At 36.2% G+C, this 20,095-nt stretch overlaps 1 pseudogene; it reads left to right on the top strand.

The window, feature by feature from the left end:
- The window catches only part of LOC136123258 (large ribosomal subunit protein bL9m-like), a 37,986-nt pseudogene extending 18,237 nt beyond the window's left edge, over positions 1–19,749 (top strand).
- The last annotated feature ends 346 nt before the right edge of the window (positions 19,750–20,095 follow it).

The following is a 20,095-nucleotide window of genomic DNA, read 5'->3' as shown; positions in this document are numbered from 1 at the left end:
AGGATCAGAAAGATCCCAGGAGACTTGTCCTCCAGCCAAGATGGAGTAACAAGAAATAGATCTACTCTCCTACCTGAAATGGCTAAAAACTTGACAAAATATATGAAACATCAGTGTGACATTAGACATTAGGCAATGAATGACATTAATCCCTGAGAGATGAGAAACAAGACAAACTCTACAATTGTCCTTGCAATTGTATTTTGAAGGCCATGGTAGGAGAGGTATCCAGGTGAAGCCCCGTAGTCTTCCTGAGAAAAGTAGATGAAGCTGGGAATCCAGACAGACCAAGGAGGCTAAAGTCCACAGGAAGAAAGAGTATCAGAGAAGAGAGAATGAGGAGCTTTTATATCTGCAGAGGGAAGCTCTTAAGTCTACAGATGAGTCCTCTTTAGCACATGCCTTTGAGGAAAATCCCCAAGGTGGGGTCAAAGATTAATGGAAACATTACCTGTGTATTACATAGGGCTGAGAATAGTTCCTATTCTTACCAGCCTCTTGAAGACATAGCAACAGAAATTACCAAAAATGAAAAACAAAGGAAAAACAAAGAAACAAATGAACAGATAATCAATAAGGGTCAGGATATCTTCAAGTGACCTAATATCCATATAATGGCATTCCCCAGTGGGGAGGAGAAAGAGGTGGGAGAGAAAAATGTTTGAAGAAATCATGGCCAAAATTTTCCAAATTAGACTAAAACTAGACAGCTACAGATCCAAGGAACTCAGTACACTCCAAAATGAAACACAAAGGAACCTACACCAAGGCACATCAAAATCAAACTGCTTAAAAACGGTTATAAAGAGCAAATCTTCAAATCAACCAAAGGGAAAAAAAGCTACATTTCTCTCAGAGAAAACTATAAGAATGATAGCATATTTTTTGTCAGAAACAAGGCATGCTAGAAGATAGGGAGTTGTAAGTTTAAAAGTCAAAAGGGCAAAAAGTATTTATCAAACATTCAAAGGCTGAAAGAATAGATCGGCAAAGACCACCATAACTTCTTCAAGAAATGTTAATAGAAGTCCTCTGGGTAGAAGATAAATCAGACCATAGATTTCTCACATTTCTGTCCCTCCTGTGAATGAGGTGCTGGCACTGTCTGCCCAGTGTCCTTAATCATCTTTTCAAAGATGTTATATAGTGAACAACTTTGGAAGATAGAGTTCGTATTTCTTTTTTGAGTGAAACCCTAGAAGATAAAGATGATGTCTCCCTCTGGAGCAAATGACAGGCATGTTTGCTGCCCCATATAATAAAAACTGGATCCCTCTGGAGCAAAGGGAAGCATGCTTACTGCCTATTGTAAATGATTCACGTACCTAAGCTCAGGCTTCCTTCTGCTATAATGCAACTCAGTTTTTGGATGGCCCTCTTCACATTAACCTGTAGGAATGAGGGCCTGAGGAACTCATACAAACAGCTATTGCTGTTAGTAATCAACTGTCTTCTGTCTCTGACCCAAGACTCTGTCAGCAACCCTGAAACTGTGGCAGGCTAACATCTTAGCTTGAAAATAGGGCAAAATCAGACTCTTCACAGTTCTTGATGATTATACACATGCATTGGTCATTTTTTAGTTCCTTAATATATAATGAGAATGTGTATACTTAGCAGTTGACCAAACATTCTCATTGGTTCCTTGACCTGTAGAGTAAGAGCTATTGTAGTGGAAATGACCAACTGGAGGTCCATAAACAGAGCATCTCCCACCCTGGCCACAATGATAAACCCCTGCCTTCTAAATACGTCCCATATATGATCATCTGTCAATATTTCCACTAATAATATCGTGATCCAGCCATGCTCACAAGCCTAGATTCCTATAACAGAATCCTAATGCTGGTGTCACTGATTCTACTCTTGTCCCCCAAATCCGGTAAGAGTAAGTTCAGAAAACAAAACTACTGTAATCATTTTAAGGAGGAAAGAATTTAATATGATGAACTGTTTGGTTACATATTATTATTGGAAAGGCAGAAGGGGCAGGTTATGCCTCTCATATACACTCACAAAATGGTACAAAACCTTCCCGTGACTGGAGCTACTATCGTTGAGGTCATGAGTGTAGCTATGTTTTTCAAGGTCTGAAATTATTACTGCCTTGTGGAAATCTCTGACACCAGCGAACTGGGGAACAGGAGCTGAAGCTTGGATTCAGGGATTTGGTGTCAGATCAAGAAATTTTCTCTCCTGCTATTTTTCTTTAAACCCAGAGGACCTCAGGATTAGAGCTCTTTTCAAAAATCCCACAACTTTGTTGGATCTACCAAATCCAGTAACCATAGGAACTGGTGTCCACAACACTTCCTCCTTCCACATAAAGTGTTTAATTGACAGAACCTTCTTTATATCCAGAACCTTACTTAAAAAAGAGTCTGTAAAAAATAAACTTAGCTTTCCAACCCTGGCACATAGACAGCAGATATAGCACAGTTTTGAGAGAGTCCTTTCCAATTCCTACTACAATGCCCCTACAATACTCCTTCTACCCAGCCACCTGAGTGATATCATTCCACCAAATAATACCCAAAGCCTTACCATTGCTTGCAAATTAAAACCCAAAATTCTTATTGTGGTTTAAAGTTTGCTTCATGATCTGGTCCCATTCTTCCCTCTTCTCCTACTTCCTCCCTTTTCTACATTACACTTCACCCATACTGACCTTCTTTCTTCTCTGTCCACTCTAGATTCTTTCTCCTTATGCTTTAATCTCCTTGGAATTTTCCACTCCATTTTTTGTGTACTGAATGAATTAAATTGGGTTTTAGCTCCAATGACACCCCCTATAAGAAGCTTTTCTTTTACACTCCAATCTAAAGTACTATCCCCTTTTGCCATCCAGTCACTATTCAGAATGTCATTCTGTATTATTTTCATGATAGCAATTTTGTCATAGGAATGACAGCACTTGATTGTAGAAAACTAACAAAAACAATGAAAGAAGTTACCTTAATATAAAGACTTTTAAAAAACTTTCTGTACAAAAGAAGCTATTCAGACAGAGCAGAGAACAGATCAGTACATTCCATCTGGATAACCTTCCTAAACGCTTAATCTCCAGCACATTCTATGAGTGTTTACCTTCACTCACTTGGAAATGAAGGCAATTTAACTGGAGGAGAAGAAATAAGCTTCAGGCATGCTTGAAGTTCTTTCCTGCAATCCACATCACCATCACCTTTGAGTCAATATTTTTACAGTACCACCTTGCCAGTTTTATCATTGTTTATCTTTCTAAAATGTTACTTATATTTTGTATACCTATCTCTTCTACTAGGATAAATTATGTGTGCTACTCAGGAAGGAGCAGGTATTATATTTAATTAAACAAATCTAAATATTCCACATTTCTTTGGGAATTGAAGGATCTATCTCTCTCCTTTTTCCTACAGTCAATTGACTCACACAGGTTGGTGTGTGTTTATTGTAGCCATCCTCATAGTACTTGTACTGCTTCAGCATTATTATGGCCCTAAGGCCAATCACAAACTCATCTCTGTTTATTGTGCTGTTCTTCTGTCCCTACTTTCAGTGCCAGTGGTAACCCTTTCAGCTAGACCTGTTTCACCAACTTCTGATACACACACGTAAGAAATTTGCAATTTCTTGTGAAAATAAAGCAATCCAGATATGTTTGGCTCTCTTGGCCAAAAATAGAATTAGCTAATAACCAAGAACATATATATGTGTGTATATATATATATATATATATATATAAAATAGTTTTTATATATACATATATACATGTGTATATATACATATACACATATATATTAATATAGTATGTTATATATATGTTCAGGATTTAGGGCTATAAACAAAGAGTTCTTTAACTTAACACAAAAAGCACTAGCCATAACAGCAAAAATTGCAAAATTTGACCTCAAGAAAACTAGGAAAAAAAGTGAGTTAAAGATTGGGAGAAAATATTTGCAAACCACATATTTGACAAAAGACTTGTATCTAGACCGTAGAAAGGACTCTCAAAACTCAACAGTAAAAGCAAACAAAAAAAAGTCAATTAGAAAATGGGCAGAAGACATGAGGAGAAATTTCACTGAAGAGGATATACGGATGCCAAAAAGTGCATGAAAAAAATATTCGCTTTCATTAGGTGTTAAGAAAATGGAAATTACAACCACAAGGATGTATCACTACACATCTATTAGAATGGCTAAAATTTTTAATATATGATAATAACGACTGCCAGCATGGATACAATGAAACTGTGTCAATCATACTTTGCTGCTTGGAATATAAAATGACATAGACATTCTGAAAAAGAGTTTGCCAGTTTCTTTAAAAAACTTAAAATACAACTACCATACAGCCCAGAAATTATACTCTTGGGAATTTTAGCCTAGAAAAAAAATAAAAATTTGTGCTCACATAAAAACCTGTACATGAATGTTTATAGCAACTGTATTCACATTGTCAGAAAACAGACAACCCAGATGCTCTCCAATGGGTGAATAGCTAAACAAACTGTGGTACTTCCATACCATAGAACAGCACTCAGAAATAATCAAAAAAGGAACTATTGATACATACAACTATTGATACATCTCCAGAGAATGATTCTGGGTGAAAAAAAGCCAGGCCCCAAAGGCTACATACTATATGAATGTTTGTATAATACTCTTGAAATGACAAAACTATAGAAATGGAGAACATTTCCTATAAATAAGTAAGAAAATATCAGTCACATCCAAAAAGGAGGTACAGACTTGAAGAAAATTAAAATCAGACAGTTTGCAAACGAAAGATCTTTAAAAATCTCTAACTTCGTGTTAGGTAAAACAAAGCATAAAGCATTTTGTTGGTATACAGCTATTATGAACAATTTGTGTCAATCAGTATAATTTGGATTGATAGTAATAATAATCAAAGTATTAGTATTAAGAGATAAGATTTTCCCCCTGTTGTATAATACATAAAAATATTGATTACATAAAATGTTATACAATAAAGGAAGCACATTTTTCCTGCAGTATTAGTGAAGCAGTATCTGAAAATTTATTTTCCCACTGAAGTACTTTCTAAGTAAATAGAATATTATCAAAATGAAATATCTTAACACCATGTTATATTAGAAAACCTAAGATATGCTAGTAAATTAGTTTCATAAAGTAGTCTGTTCATTCGGAAACTTAGATCACTGCCTAGTAAAAATAGTTACTTCAGAAGGCACATTTACTTATGCAAGTTACTACCACATGTAATGAAGCTCACTGTAACAGTAATATGCTAAATGGCACCCATTAATGTCTCATTATGTAGAAGCTTATTTTAGAAGAGCTTCTAATCTCTTTTAGCACTCAGGAATAGGACACAGAAAATTTCATTTTCAGTACTGACCTAAAGTTGCCCAACTTAAGATAAGTCCTCATTATCAGCACAATCAATTTTTTAAAAGAAATGAACTAATTGTCAGCTTTGGGACCAAATTTAACAAACTATTAAATATTTTTACATACTCAGCAGTAACCTATAGACCCTCAAATAGAATTCATTCCTCACTACTGCCATTAATTACTCCAAAATTTAAAAAATTTACATAAAATACATTTGAAGAGTGCTATAAATCAAATATTGAATTAAATGACAGCATTTATATTCACTTTTCAAAAGAAAAGGCACAGGTAATGACCTATTATGAAAAGGCACAGGTAATGACCTATTATGAAGGACATTAGATAGCCTTTTTTTTTTTCCAAGTCAAGGATTGAATTGGAACATGGAATCATCTTCCATTATCTCCACCATATAATATTTCTTGAATACTCAACTTCAATACAGTAGAAGAAGTAACAACTTCCCAGAGGTAATTTAAAAAATGGATTTATTTAGTATATTCAGTATTCATTTGAAGGAAAGTTATTAAGTATCTCTGTATTAATCAGGATTCATTTGGTTGAAAATAATAGAACATCATCACAAATTAATCATTATGAAAAGATTATTTACCTCACCTGGACTCTAAAATTCAAATAAATAAAATCAAATTTCTTTCTCTCTCATTTGTTTACCTTTGCTTGTCTTTGGTTTTCTTCAACTCTTGGTTTAATTTTTTTCTTCTGCAAATAGGCTGCTTCGATTTTCTGTTAGACTTTCAGCAGCTCCAGTCTTAACACCCTTATGATATGAAATCCAAAAAGAAGAGAAAAATATTACCTACTAACAGTTCAGAAAATTCTGAGCAATGGGACACTTTTCCTACTTTTGGACCAAAAGCCTGTATCCCAGGTTTAGGTTCAATGAATGATAATCTGACCAGAACCAGAGGTAGTGGGAGAGAAGTTCTCTAAAGGAGATGCGGTAGTGTTTTTTAGAAGAAAAGGTATGGAAAAACATGCTAAGCAGAAAAAACAAACAAACAAATAAATAACAAAGTTAACTGCTCATTATCAGCACAATCAATTCTTTTAAAAGAAATGAACTAATTGTCAGCCTTGGGACCAAATCTTAACAGAGACAAACTATTAAATACTTTTATGTACTCGGAAGTGACCTTTTATAAACGCTCAAACAGAAATTCGTTCCTCGCTACTGCCATTAATTATTCTAAAAATTTTTAAATTTACATAAAATACATTTGAAGAGTGCTATAAATCAAATATTGAATCAAATGACAGAGTTTATATTCACTCTTCAAAAGAAACAACAATTTTGTCACTCCGTAAAATTAGTTCGGTTGTCTATGTAGAGTTGCATTTGGTTAGATACATCATTTATATTTGTGTATTTGTTTGCATATAGCAGAGGTTTTCAAGCAAAATTGTTGTCAGCATGAGCTGAGCACTTTCAATAGGAGAGGCACTCCAGATCCGGAAATCAAGAATATCAAAAGGATACCATATATTTTAGAGTATGAACATCAAAGTGTCTTCTCTAGGATTTATGGAAACCTTTTCCAAAATTTAAATTTCACGAGAGTGTTCTGCACACTAAAAACAGCATGAATAAGACTGAGAATTTCTGCTCACACAGTGCTTATCTATACTGTTGGTTGGATACAGAGACCAAGCAGGTAAACAAAATAAATAAGATGGGTTTTGGCTGTGATGTATTATGAACAAAAATTTTTAAAGAAATGATCTAGAAAGGAACTTGTGAATAGTATGTTAGAATTTTAGTGAAGTAAAGACAGGCCTCCCAGAGGTGAATTTTTAACTAAGACTTGATTGAGAAAAAGAAGTCAGTCATGGAAGGACTCGTGGAAAGAGCAGAGGGGGCAGCAAGGGAAACCTTGAGGTTTTAAAAGCTACTGTAGTTGGTGCTCTGTGAATGAGAGGAGAGTGTTAGAAAATGCAGTCAGAGAGGAGGTAAACAAAGGCTATATTATATAGACACTTTATACTATTTAACAAACTGATTTTAATTTGGATGCAAGGAGAAACCAATGGAAGTTTTAAGTGGGGCTAGAAAAAAGGAGGTTTGGAAGGTAGTGATATGGTTCTAATTAAATTTCTAGAAGGTTAGTCTAGTGGCTGTATGAGGGTTATATTTAGTGAACAACAATGGAAGTAGGAGAAAAGTTAGTAGACTACTGTAGAAGTCTAGGAGTGAGTTAGGGTGGCAAAGAAGTGAACCAAAAGAATATACTTTGAATATAGAGCTGATAGATTGACTGTTGTATTGGATTTGAGATATGAAGAAAAATTAATAAGGAATGACTTACAGGTATTTAACCTGGGAAACTGTGTGGACAATCGTTTCATTAACTGAGATGAGAAAGACTAAGATAGCAATAGGGGTTGGGAAAAATTTTCAAGACCTTGGTTTTGGACATATAAATTTGACCTGCATATTAAACAACTGAGTGCAAATTCTGAGTAGGAAGCTTGATAGACAAATCTGTAGGGAAACTTGGAGGGGTGTATTATCTCTGCTGTGCATCTACAACCTAACAGTGCCCGACCTGTTGTATATACTCAATGAATATTTGCTGCGTAAATAAATGAATGAAGAATCTACTGCCCTTACTCTTACTTTTTACTCTTCATGTAGTCTTCTAATTAGTTCATCATTTTTTCAGTATCTCCCAAGCTTATTCCACATGAGGAGGAATGATGACATAAATAGGAAATCTGAACATTTCGCATACTGAAAAGAAAACTCTTGAAATAGATTCTTAAATTGAAATATTTCATATAATTTGAAATAGCACTAATTCTTACCTACAATATGAAAATCTCTGGAATGACTAAGAAAATTTAAGTTCCTAATACTACACCTGATACGTCTTTGATAGCTATTTATCATGATAGGCTCTGCCTATGAAGAACATATGTATTCTTTTTGTGTTCATTCATTTATTCATTGATTTTTGAAAAATACTTATTGCATCTTTACCCTGCTGCATGCACTTTACTAGGCATTCAAGGGATTCCATGGGAGGATAATGCCTCTGCCTGTGCTGGGGTCTAGCCATACTACAGAAATCACAACCAGCGCTTCACCTTCAATGAAGTCGCAATCATACAAAGTTTAATGGAAACATGAGGTAGGATGTTCTAGAGCCTTCCTGGTTTGTTATATTTTACATGAAAGTAGTAACAGAGACTGAAAAAGGATAGTCCAGGCAAAAGAAACAGTGTACTATCTAATTGGCATATTATAGAAAAAACTGTGGCAATACTTAAAGATATACTGAAAAGGTCAGCAGCAAGGATAAGAGAAGAGGGTAAGAAATTAAGACAGAGAAAAGGATAAAGAAGTCATTTGAATAATCTAAGTGAACTCCCTGATCTAAGGCAGTGACACTTTGAATAAAGAGGGGCTTCCAAATTTCAGACTTTGACATTTGGGGACAGATAACACCATTCACCTGGATGTGCTGAGGGAAAACTGGAAGAGAGATTGGGACATCCACACGGGATGTCTAGTAGGATGGGCAGATCTGGAGAAAGGTTGAAATTTAACCCATAGAGCACAGCTATATCAATGATAGTTTAAGATATGAATGTAGCTATGAAAAGCCAGCAAGAGTAAAGAGAGACTAACAGCAGAGGCAGAACCCAAGAAAAGAAAGTATACAGATAGAAGAGGAAGAGTATATATAAGAAACTGAGTGGTCATAGATGGGGATACACATATGGAAGTAACGGGATGCAGTGTCATGAAAGCCAAGAGAGGAGAGTATTTTGAGGAGACGCAGATCAATAATGCCAGATGACACAACTGTAAGTTAAAAAGCATAACATTTAAATACATTTTGATATAGTGATGCAAGATGAAGGAAAAGAATCCAGCAATTCTTCTGCCATCATGAACAATGGTCAGGATTTTGCCAGGAGAGTGTGCAGATTTTTGAACAATGTAATTCAAGAGAAAGCTCTTTGGGGAAGGTTTTAACGATAGTCAAAATAATTGAAAATTTGACACAGCAACAGAAGATTAGATAAATTAGAGATCTTCAGTCTATAGAAAAGATGATTTAATATAGTTCTCCAAGCCATCCTTACTTATATGAAGGATGCTTACATGTCTCCTCTGAAACACACCACTGGGAGGTAAGACCAGAATAATATTTCACTGGGAAATGCTGTATTCTAATTTGGAAGAATAGAACAAGTCTGTGACTAATGAACAGAAACACATATTTGAATTTATTTGAAATGGGAAGGGGTAGGGAGAAGTTATAAAGATACACATTATGGTACTGAAGGGAATGGCAATGTCTAACTGAGGAAAATAATGCCTTACTGAAGTATTCTGGAGGTTTCATAGTCAGAAAAATAAATATGCATGATTTTGTTTGCAGACTACCTGACTATATCTTTTTATGGAGACTAAACAGGTCTTGCTTCTAGTTAAAAGAGAGTAATACTATGTTACTGTTATATTTCCTCTAAATTTCAATTGTTGATGCAGTTTTGTGCTTCTAGAATGAGATGGTAAGCACAGTAAAACCTTGCTTTTCATCTTCCATTGCTTCTGAACCTGGAACTAAGCATTAGAATAATTATTTAATATTTATTAGGTACTTTGACTTATATACTCTGGGAACATATGAAGATTGAAACTATAGCTGAGTAACAAAAGGAAGTACAAGCCTGCTGAATTACTTTTTTTAATCCAGGAAAATAACATAAATCTAAATTATCCTCATAATTTCAAGCTTTATTATGCAATTTTGGGGGGGACCCCATTAGTATGAAAATGGCAAAAAATAGTCTGCTTGGCTGTGTATAAAAACTATCTAGACCTTAAGTGGTAGAATAGAATATTTTAGGAATATGATTGACCTTTCATGACTAATGGTTTGTGATTTATTATTTTACCTCCCTTCCATAAAAATGGAATTTAGGAGAGTGACAGATAGTTAAAAGGAATTGAGGGTCTTTTTCCTGGCCAGATTTATGATGGACTTTACTATGCTTCCAAGGAGGAAAAGGATATCTTCAAGGATGGTCATCTTAGGCATAAATTTAGCCATTATTGATTATATTGTCCTCTAGTCGAAGTAACTAATCTTTCAGCTGATGGCAAATGGAAGTCAAATGTTCTGATTACTTCACTTTGAATTTTAAAAGGCACAGAGTCAAATTTAAACTTAGCCAGCTAAAATAAAATAATGGAAAAAGGTGTTGCCAGCTAATGAAACAAAAATAGAAATGTTTTCATTACTTCAAAAATAATGAAAATATATTTTAGTAAAGAAGAAATCAACACTCCATTTCCCAGCATTATTTTGGAAATAGATCATAGAATGATAATGTAAGACCAGATGGGAAACACAAGCAAAAATTAAACTTTCAAAATAATTCAGTATAAGGTACATGGGAACCTCGGAAATAACTGTGCTTTATAAACATTTATTAATTACACAAAAATTTACCACTTTTCATTAGTGTTAGATGGAAAAAAATTAAACCTAAAACCATATATATATACTTTTTAAAAAAAATATTTTGGTCTTAAAGAAGTGAAACAGAAAATAGAAACCATTGAGTGGTTTTGTAGATCTTGTAAAGATAAATAAATCACAAAAAACTTTCTGAATGTTATAACACATAGTATGTAACTGAATATAAATCAACTGTAGCATATTATCAACTTTTCCACAAATAGCTTTTTATTATGACTATAAGAAAAATTACTGCTAGTATTTTCCTCACTGGGGCTTGTGCTTTGTATTTAAAAAGAATTCAAAAGAACAATTACAAAGAAAAACTTTGCCTTACTTGATGTGAAGTGTAACACTAGTTGCAACTTAGCATATCGCTTTAGAAAATAATAGAGTCAATCATTTCTTTTCGGGTCATATGATAAAAACTGCACACCACCTAAAATAGGGCTAATATATCATATACTCAATGTAACATTTGGTTAAATAGACCATTTACTCAAATCTCAGCACCCAATTTAAAAAATCAGAATCTATAATTTCTTAATCAAATACTACTAAACGAAATTATTTGTGAATTTTTCACAGCTGTGAAATATCAAATATGATCACAGCTCCACAGTTAAAAATAAACAGAATTTATGAAATTATTTTGATAATTGAGACCAACATACCAATATATTTTTCTTATGACTTCTTTTGCAAAAACAAAACAACATATGTAAGAAGGAATTACGAAATTGAGGCAGTTGACAATTAAAATAGGCCTTTGTGTTTTCAAATAATATGATTAACCTTAGAGAAATCTACACTAGAAATGAAGACTACCAGTCATAAGATTTTGACCTATTACCATATGTTCCTGTGAATACAGTTTATGCTATTTATAAAAAAGGAAATCACTGAGCTCTTCAGTATATTTATATAGAGCTTTACCCTAAATTCATTCATGAAAAAAAAAACTTACTATTAGTCTAGAACTCTGCAAGGTGCTTAGAATAAAGAAATGCATAAAAAGTAGGTCCTCAACTTGAGTAACTGAGGATCCCATGCAGGAGATAGATGTTATAATCTTAGACTTTGTATGTCTGAATCCATCATCTACCATACCCCATCTTTCTCACTCCTATCAGGCTTCAGTAACCTACTTTTATTCCTCAGATACAAATACACAAAAGGCTTTCCCACTGGAGTTTCCCTGTGCCTGGGATGCCTGACATGACCAACTATTTCTCAACCTTAAGGTCTGCGGCATTCACTAATAGTTGCCTACTCAGCATGCCCGTTTCCTATCTTTTTGCTTAATATTTTGTATAGAGGAAGAGATCATGTTTATTTCAAGCTAAGTATAACAGTAACAGTCTACAGTTTCTTAAACTCCTTTACTATTAGTGCATACATATTTCCCAGTTGTTGGCAATAAAATGTAAGCAAAAATTTGTTGTACACTTTTCTGGGAAACACATTGCTTCCCCCAAAATAAACAACAGATGTAACTACTCCTTACCTCTTTCTGCTTTGTACAGAGGTAGGATGAATGGAGAGGTGTCGGGTGACCATGAGGCAACAAGCTTAAAGGAGAAAGCTAAGAAGCTAAGGATAACTAAGTCATGGTAGCAACAGCCTACTTCTAGAATTCTTGAATAAGAAAAAAAACTATATTTAAACGCCATTACTGACTGGTACAAAGCCCCAGCTAAAGTTCTATGCTCAAACATAAGACTTATTCTTTAAAATTCCTTCTTCAACTAGTTATGTTAGGGTGCCTAAACCTTTTTTGTTTATTTCCAAGCATGTATATTAACATGTGATTTTCTTACTTATTTATTCGTTCACTTGTTTATTGTCTGGCTCCAATTCTGGGTGGAATGCCATCTCCACGAGGACAGAGAGTCTGTCCTTTTGTATACCTTGCACCTTTTGTACACTTAAACCTATCAGGGAGAACACAGAGCAAGTGATAAGTGCCTGAATACAGGAGATAGAGGAGAAATTTTCAAAGTGTGTATGGAGGAAAAGATTCCAGGCAAGAAAAATGAATATGGGATAAGACAAGGAGACATGAAGTGATGGCAAACAATCCTCCCTGAGTAAAGCACAGCATCCGGTGGGAAGTAGTATAAGATGAGGCTGAAAGGAGTGTTTTCACATGGGAGTTTATACTTCACCTGCTATACCATGCGGAACCTCTGATTAAATTAATAAAGCAAATAATGTGATGGTTATGTACTTTTGAAAGATAAGTTTCAGGCCTGGTATATTAGAAGGCAAAGAGATGAGTCTGGTAACCAGTTAAAAAAAATTATTGCAGTGAGTTATGCAAAAAAGTGAAGGAAACTTCAATCAGGTTAAATTGATTGGGATGGAAGAGGATAGACATATTAAAGAGATTTGGGTCTAGAATCTGTTTTAGTCATAAATTATAAGAAAAAGTTAATTTTATATAGGTATTTCAGAACAAGGAAAACTTTTGGTATAACAGTAAAATTGATTTTATTCATCTTGATTAAAGGGCCTACAGAAGAGTAAGGTACCACAGGTAATAATGATTACCAGGCAATAGTTAATCCTGGATTAGGAACTAAGATAAAGTGTCAGAAGAAGATACAAAAATTGAAGATACAAAAATATAATTATTAGTTAAAAATTTATTAGTTATTAGTTAAAAATCTATCCACCTTCATATAACTTCATAGTTATATGAAGGTAGATAGATACCTTTCAGACAGAGAATGTAGAGGAAGATAAAAAGAAGATCTAGGAGGGAACTTTGGGAAAACCCAATACTGAATAAAACAGGATTAAAAAAACATGAGATGTAGAAGTTATAAAGACCTAAGAAAATCAGAAAAGAAAAATTCTTCAGAATACAATTAAAAGAACGTGTAAGCATCTGGTGAGAAAATATTTTAAATGCCACCAAAATATCAAGTTAGAAAACAAAATCAAAGTGCATGCTGGATTTAGTAATTAAGATGTATGTATTCTTAGAGCAACAGAAAAATTTCTGTTAAGTATAAATGTTTTTCTACTGATCTGAGTACCCATAAACAATTTACTGCTTTTTAGAAGAGCAGCAGGAAAAGAGGAAGGGTCCACATTAGTTGGACATCTATCCACTCTGGTAAATGTGAGAGTAGAGCCAAATGCAATTTAATTTAGGAGATCAGAAAATGTACTGTTTCTGGCACACACAGCTTCCAGAGTATATTATATCAACGCTTACAACACAAACTTAAATCAACAGCAGAACTGAATATGACTACCTAGTGCAAAATAAATAGAAGACAACTTGTCAGTCATATAGCTCCATCAGGAACAATCCCCCTATTCTTTACATTTTCAGTCATTTAAAAAATCAAAAATGACAACTAATGGTGAATGTTACTGAGCTGGGAGCAGTGGCGTGCATCATTCTTTTAATATGAGAGAAAACATCCCTCTATTTAATGAGGGGTATTTCTAATTTAGAGTAACATGGTAGCAGCTGTTTTTGTACCTCCATATTCTACGCTCTTTTGTGCACAAATGATTTGACTCTGTCATGGGCATTTCTGACTTCTCTTGACTACTACCTATTTGGGCATCAGATGCAGTTCATCTCCACAACAAAATTCTCCAACATTCTGAGAAGAGCCTTCTTATTGTGTGTATCTATTGAATAATTGTGTTCTTTCCAGTTTCTTTAACTTTTGGCTATAATTTAAACTGCATATAGAAAATTGCACCTGTCATAATCATAGAGTTGCTGACAAATAAAGCACACCTGAATAACCAGCACCCAGATCAAGAAATGGAATTACCCTAGCACTCCAGAATCCCTCCTGGTCCCCTTTCAGGTATTACAGAACAAAAGATAACCATGAACCTGAACTCTAACACAATATATTACTTGGCCTCTTTCGTTACTCTATAAATTGATGACCAATGTACTTGGCACTTTTTCATATGTTTACTGATTGGTCATTCGGATTTCTTCTTCTATTAAGTGTCTGCTGAAACCTTTTGCCCATATTTCCAGTGGATTTATGTCTTTTTACTATTAGTTTGTAAGAGTTCTTTATTTATTTTGGATAAAAATCCTTTATTTGGATCCATGTACTGTGAAATCATCTTCCTTCTGTAGGTTGGTTTTTCACCCTATGCTCAGTGTCTTGTGAAGGCAGAAGTTATTATTTTTATTTTATTTTTTTGCGGTACGTGGGCCTCTCACTGTTGTGGCTTCTTCCGTGGCAGAGCACAGGCTCCAGACACGCAGGCTCAGCAGCCATGGCTCACGGGCCCAGCCGCTCCGTGGCATGTGGGATCTTCCTGGACTGGGGCACGAAACCGCATCCCCTGCATCGGCAGGCGGACTCTCAACCACTGTGCCACCAGGGAAGCCCAGAAGTTATTATTTTTAATGCAGCACAAATTATTATTTTCACTTATCATTAGCTATGTCTAAGAAATCCTATCTACTCCAAAGTCACAAAGATACTGCATGATATTTTCTTTTAAATTATGCAATCTACAATTGACTTTTGTGTGTGATGTGAGGCAGGAGTGTATCAAGTTGACTCTACTTGTTTCAGTTTTTCCTTATGCAACATAAATGGATAGATTTTTAAAGCTGTGTATTATAAAACTCATTATTTTAAAGTACCAAGCTTAAATCCTTGGAACTTTCTTACAATTTTAACAAGCAAAATAATGTTGCTATAAAAGAAGACCCCTGCCATACTGAAGCCTACTACAGAGAGTTAATTACAATAGAACACAGAAGATCACAAATTAAATCTGCACCCTCATTGTAAAGATCTAGGAAAGGGATACTTACACAGAAAACACTGAGCTTTGAAGGAAAGGAGTGAACAGAGACACACAGGCTGGAAGGCAGAGTAGAGAGACTTATATAAGAGATGTATTTAGTGGAGGTTTTCAAAAGAAATCAGTCACACTATGTAATATTAAACATTCTGCTCTGTTTCCCCACCTAAACATCTTTAGTATATTTCTAACAATGTCCACTAAATAAAGAATATTAATTTGAAAATACATCAAGTTATTAATCAATGTGGCAGCTCTGTTTCTCTTTCAAATCCTTGTACATATTAGAAGTGATGTCACTTAAGACCTTGTAATATATATCCCATCATGTTGTTTGCCAAGGATGTGTAGTCTGATACAATGTCTGAAAACTTAAAGAAATTTGGTGAATATGAAATAACAAATATAATATGAGGAGCAGATCTGCATAAGAATTTTAGCAGGCTCTCTCGTTGAACACATAATTTGGACTATAACTCATTAGATGCCCCAGGATATTTTTATAGTAAATAATAAAAGATATCAAGTTGTACTGTTTCATGTGTATGAGTGAAATAATGTTGATGGTTTAAATTATTTGTAATACACAAACACATGAAAGAGAACTACATTCTCAAAAAAAAAAAAGTCTCTGAACAACCACAGTTAACTATTAAAGGAATCAACAAATTTATCATTATTAGAGGTTTCTTTTAGATTTTAAGCATGTAGATCAATTACCACTGATGCTTAACTTGCTTTGATGGGAAAATGAGGTCAGCATTTGTTACCTATATAATTTAATAATAAACTTCATTATGCTACTCATATTTTGCTCCATTTTAGACTTGATTTCAAACTCAAAGGATGGTTTGTCTACTATGGAGCTCACAGCAAAACTCAAACCAGAGAATATGCTCAAGAAACATATATTACCAGCTTTTAGGAAATAATAGGTAATAAGCACACTATCCCTCTCTATACAGAGGAGAGGTTCTTCTTTAGTGGCCTTATGCTAACTAACCTTATGCTAGGTATCTTGTAAACACAAAAAGATGTGCTTGTTGATATAGAAGTCAATAGTTTAGAGAGGTTTTTGCTTACTGAAGTTTTTCCTATCCAAAGTAACAGTGGCTTCCTCATCATGGCTGTTTCCTGACTACGGCTGATATACCTACTGAACATAGACAAGACAATAGTTCCCTTAGAAAGTTGGTCCTGCCGCATAGCTTTGAAAAGGGTTCCGAGATCTCTCTTTTCTTAACCCTGTCCAGGATTGTGTGAGAGATTTAATAATCTGTAATAAATTCCTTTCTGCTTAACATAGCTGGAGGAAAATTTTTTCTTTGTAATGGTAATTTGACCAATAGTGTGTGTTGTAAGAATGAAATATAATGGAAATTGTTTAATACAGTGATTGGGAGATAATCAGTGTTCAACAAATGTTAGTGAGTATCACAGTTATTGAGAATTCCTCAAATATGTATGAGGTATGAGAACTAAATTACTGCCTGTCATATCAGGAAACAAAGGATGTCAGAGCCATCAGCCATCACATTGCAGATGCCCTGATAGTGAGCCCTGAGGGAACTCAGGAAGGAAACAAGGAATGCCCACCGTCTAGCAGTCATCAGACTACAGTCACCCCTGGTGGTGCAGCCTGAGGAAACTCAGGATGAGAAAACACAGGATACTGGCCCCAGAGAGCTGAGGTGCACATCAAAAGTATGATTTCAGTGAGCCCAGACTCTTGCATCTTCCCATACCTAGAAAAGTGCTAACTTCCTTAACTTGAGGTATCTGGTTTTCTTTTATTAATAGTAATCTTTTAATGTTCTGACTACCTGATTCTGTTGCAAATACTCCTCTATATCCTGGCCTCCTCCTTTCCTGTTTGTAGCAGTCTCTCAGAGTTAAGATATTGTCTCCAAGGCTTGAAGTCCTAAGAATGTCTGTCGACTAAAACACAACTGTCAACTTTTAGGCTGTGCTTTTTTTTTCAGTCAACGGGTATAAACTAAGCAATTATATGAAGAACCTAGGGGCAGGACAGGAATAAAGATGCAGACCTAGAGAACGGACTTGAGGACACGGGGAGGGGGAAGGATAAGCTGGGACGAAGTGAGAGAGTGGCATGGACGTACATACACTACCAAATGTAAAACGGATAGCTACGGGAAGCAGCCACATAGCACAGGGATAAGCTCAGGGCTTTGTGACCACCTAGAGGGGTGGGAGGGAGACGCAAGAGGGAGGAGATATGGGGATATATGTATATGTATAGCTGATTCACTTTGTTATAAAGCAGAAACTAACACACCATTGTAAAGCAATTACACTCCAATAAAGATGTTAAAAAAAAAAGGCAACTATAGATGAAACACTTCTGAGCAAAGTTAAACGGCAAGTAAATTCCTAGGAATTTTAGATTACCTCTGCCTATCTTTCACAATTTCTCCTTAAGATATACTGCAATTTACTTTAATCTGGGGACGGGGACCTCACCCTTACCTTCCTAGCTGAAGATTCTGACGCCCTTCTGCCTCAGTTACAGTTCAGGGACTGTATCAAACTCCTCTGTGCGGTATCGCTTCCCGTGTAGAACAACATGGTGGCTGCGCATGCCCGGCCTGGGGGGCGGAGCTCTGCTGCGGGCGGGTGCTCAGAAGCTGCTGCGGAAGTCCCGAGAGCCTGCAGGCGCAACTTGAAAGGGGCGTACCCGGCTTGGAGCTTGACCTCAGCCTCTCTCACAATCGGAGCTCGGTCATCGGGTTGCTCCGGTGGAAAGCGCTGCTAGCTCAAGAGGGCCGGAAGCCCGCGCCTGCACCGGCAACACCACGTCCACAAGCTGGTAGAGGACACGAAACACCAGCCCAGAGATAACTTGCAGCTCATCCTCACGCAGCCATTGGAGGAACTTGGAGTCCGGCGGTGACCTGGTCTCAGTGAAAAGAATCTGTGGGCGGTAATTGACTACTTCCTCAAGGACTCGCTGTATATGCATCTCCTGAAAACGAGAAGCCGTTTCAAGAGGAGAACTTGCTGAGACAAGAAGGAAGACTAGAGAAGATCCAGACCAAGGCAAGTGAGGCGACAGTGAGATTTCTGAGACACTGTCACCTGGACGAGGGAATGAAGAACAGTGTCAAAATGGGAGCTAGGGCTTCCCTGGTGGTGCAGTGGTTGGGAGTCCGCCTGCTTATGCAGGGGACGCGGGTTCGTGCCCCGTTCCGGGAGGATCCCGCATGCCGTGGAGCGGCTGGGCCCGTGAGCCATGGCCACTGAGCCTGCGCATCCAGAGCCTGTGCTCCGCGACGGGAGAGGCCACGGCAGTGAGAGGCCCGCGTATCGCAAAAAAAAAAAAAAAAAATGGGAGCTAAACCCTGAAATAGTTGCTGGCCACTTCCTCAGAAATCTTGGTGTTGTGGTCACTCCACATGCATTAAAGTTACCAGGAAAGCCCATCGCACAGAGGGGCGATTCACTGATGTGAGGTGACGGTTGTGGACAAAAAGTTAATCAGTTGATCTAAGAAAGAATTGGAAAATTTCATTCAAGCCAAAATTGAGGATTATAACCTGGGAAGAGCATCTCAGAAAGTTCTGAGAACTATTCTGGCAGTTAGAAATCAAGGCACAGTTACATAAGTTTTTTGAGACGGAGGGCTGAACATCAAATGATGTATTGACAGTTTACATAATCCAGATCTAAGTGGCCTCTTGGTGGGTCATGTGACCCTTTATAAGATCAAGAAGGAATGTTATCTTTTAAGGAGTTGTCTTGTTGGTGCTAGAAGAATGTTTCTCTCTTTGATTGAGCAAGTATTCGTGACCATGGGGGAGGTTTGGTCAATTCATAATACAGATACAGGATGCACAGTGGAGGGTGAAGGGAGGCCAAAGGGCAGAGAAGAAATTTTATATTTATAATTTTCTTGTCACCATAAAATATAAATTTTATTTCACACTGTAAATGGGCTTGGCACTGTGAGGGTACTTGTGTCTGTGGTGAACTTTGAGAGGCCCAAGACCAAAATATATAAGTACTGGTTAGCCCCGTAAGCTGCCAAGGGAATGGCCCGCACCAGCTTGCAGACTATCTGAACCTATTCTCCCTTCAAAATAGCAAAGCAGAATTCGAGGAGCAGTGGAGCAAAGGTGGTCCAGCACCATAGTATCACTCCCAGCTCTGACCCAGTACAGAATTTTAGAGACCATCGGAAGACAGCAGAGTAGACTGTATATACATATTGAATTGTCCATATTTTCCATCTTCATCTTCAACAGTTATCACATCTGGCCTTGTTGGGGCAGTGCTGCTCCAGAAATACCAGGCTGTAATTTTGATAAATTGAGTATTAATAGACCAAAAGAGTCTACATCCTATTTAGCCTCTTCCTCCATTAGAATTCATTGGAGTAAATGGTAGAGCTAGCTCATTCTTATCATC

The sequence above is a fragment of the Phocoena phocoena genome, chromosome 5 (genome assembly GCF_963924675.1).
Source record: "Phocoena phocoena chromosome 5, mPhoPho1.1, whole genome shotgun sequence".
In the NCBI taxonomy this organism is placed as follows: Eukaryota; Metazoa; Chordata; class Mammalia; order Artiodactyla; family Phocoenidae; genus Phocoena; species Phocoena phocoena.
This window is presented reverse-complemented; position numbering and strand designations above follow the sequence as displayed.